Raw genomic sequence first — 2,665 nt, forward strand, 5'->3', positions numbered from 1 at the left:
AAAATGGTACAACTATATAGGGTACTTACCATGAGTGGAACCTAGAGACCTGGAATTTGCTCTGGGTGAGTCAGTAAGTGAGTGGTGATTAAATGTGAAGGCCCAGGACATAAATGTACACTACTGTGAACCTTATAAATACTGCAAACTTAGGCTACACTAAATTCATGAAAACATATTTTTCTTTCTTCAATAATGAATTAAGGTATAAAAATATCTTTAGAGTATAAAGATACAACAAAAGATACAAATACATTTTTATTCTTTATATCTTTATTCTATAAGTTTTTTCTACTGTTAAATACTTTTTTTACTTTTAAACATTTTTGTTTAAAACCAAGACACAAACATACATATTAGCCTATGCCTAAACAGGGCCAGGATTATCAAGACATTCCTAGCAACAAGAGTTTTTCAGCTCCATTATAACCTTATGAGATCACCATCATAGATAGTTAGGCATTGACCAAAACATTGTTATACAGCACATGACTACACTTACTTTTTGTCAATTGTTGTGCTAAATACCGGAGATTTGGAGAAAATATTGTTGTGCTAAATACTGGAGATTAAGAAAAAAGATTCTCTTTAATGATCTTACAGGTTAGATAGGGGAGATAAACATATACAAAATTTCAAGAAATGTAATAAATGCTCCAAAAAAGTACAGAGCTTTTTGTTTTAAAGCAGAGGAGCAACTAGCTCTGCCTACACAAATTAGGAAAGGTCCCACAGGTGACTTTGAGTTGAACTTTAATGGATAAATAGGTTACTGACGGGGAAACAGGCACAAATTCTATGCTCAATAGACATTTACTAGATAAGCTCTACACTCAAATTGATATTTTTGTTTGTCGCTTTTGTTTTCTTTTTGTTTTATATTTTATTGAAAATGGGTATTTTTAATGATGTTTATTACCATTAGACAAAGATAAAAGAGCAAAAGATGGGAGTAAAATACTTTAAAACATATTTCTAATAAATATATAAAGTTCTATTAATCTTAGGAACAACCTCTAACCTGAGAAGCAAAAGATAAACATCTTAATAATATTCTTGTTCACTAAATAACATTTCTATCAATTTTTCATACAGATACAGAGTAAAGATAACCTCATGAGTTACTTCCTTATGAAAACAGCTAATATATCTAGGAGACAGTATTTATTTAGGATTCTATGTCAATTCAATAATGCCCGGGCAGAGTTGAAACCCTGGCCAAAGCCATGGGCATCAAACCAAGGTAGCTGAAGGACACTAACAGCAACACAGCAAGGCAAACAGCAAGGCATGGACCACCTATTGGATCCTCCCCACAATTGCTTAAGGAAGCATCTACTTTCCCCTCAAGTATCCAAGACTTTAGCACGGGAATGAAATAAGAGCAGAGAGACACACTGAATTCTAACTGTGGTCACTCTAAATGAGAGCCCAGCTAGAGACCAGCCTCCCCAACACTCAGGGGAAGGTCAGTTCTAATACACTCACAGGAAAACAGAGCCCAAAAAAATCCATTCTTCATCTACATGTTCTAACTCTTCTATGAAGTTAGAATTCAAGGGGAAAACAGATAATATGCCTGCCCATTTTAGACATTCTTCTTGACTAGGTTCTGGCCTCATCCAGAGGAAAGTAGTAATTCCAAAACATTGATCTGCATAAAAAATTATTCAGTTTCTTATTTGTTATTCAGATTTCTAGGAACATTCCTGCTCTGAAAATCTTGACTCTGTGTTGTGGGGTTAGGCAGGAATTTGCAACTTAAACAAGTAGTACAGAGAGTTAATCATTTGCTCAACGAGTATGTGTCTAATATGTGCCAAGCAAAGGTTTAGAGACTGGGACCATTATTCTCTAGTGTAAAAGGACAGGAAATAGTAAATGAACACGTATAAGTAAAAAAAAAATTATATTGTAATATGAGGAAAATAAAAGGTAAAATAATAAAGTGATGAAGAAGTATTTAGACAAAGTGCCAAAGAAAGCCTCTCTGAAATGAAGACATTTGAGGTGAATCCCAAATAATACAGGGAACATTTCTGAGAATTGAGGTAAGAACATTCCAGGGACCATGAATATAAGTGGAAGTTCCTGATTTAGGAAAGAATTTGGCACATTTAGGAACAGAAAGGTCATTGAAACCAGCACACAGTGAGAGTAAAAGGGGTAGAAGTTAAGGTGAGATGGATAAAGAGAGACCAAATTATTTAGAAACGGTCCGTGGTAAAAAAGTTTGAATGTATTGTAAGTGCCTAAGAATCCATTGAGAATTTAAGTAGAATAATTATCATGTCAGATATATGTTAAAAACACTTCTATAACTGTGTAAAAAATGATTATAGGGTGATAAGAGTGAAAGTAAAGAGACCAAAAACAGAAATATTAGGATGGTTCAGGTGTGACACACCAGTGGTTGGGACTAAAGCAACAAAGGTCAGATTAGAAAGTGGTATCAGATTTGGGGTATATTGTTGAGATAGAACTAATAATTCTTCTAACAGGTTGTTGCAAGGATGAGAGAAAAGATGACCTATAGGAGTCACTAGATGGCCCTTCAGTCACTAGTAGTATCATGGCTCTGTTTACTAAAGGAGAAAAGAGATTAGTGGAGAACTAGTGAAACAGGGTATGTTTGGAAATAAAAGATTCTGCTTTGTTCATGATA

Source organism: Mandrillus leucophaeus, unplaced genomic scaffold (genome assembly GCF_000951045.1).
Source record: "Mandrillus leucophaeus isolate KB7577 unplaced genomic scaffold, Mleu.le_1.0 Scaffold837, whole genome shotgun sequence".
Classification (NCBI taxonomy): Eukaryota; Metazoa; Chordata; class Mammalia; order Primates; family Cercopithecidae; genus Mandrillus; species Mandrillus leucophaeus.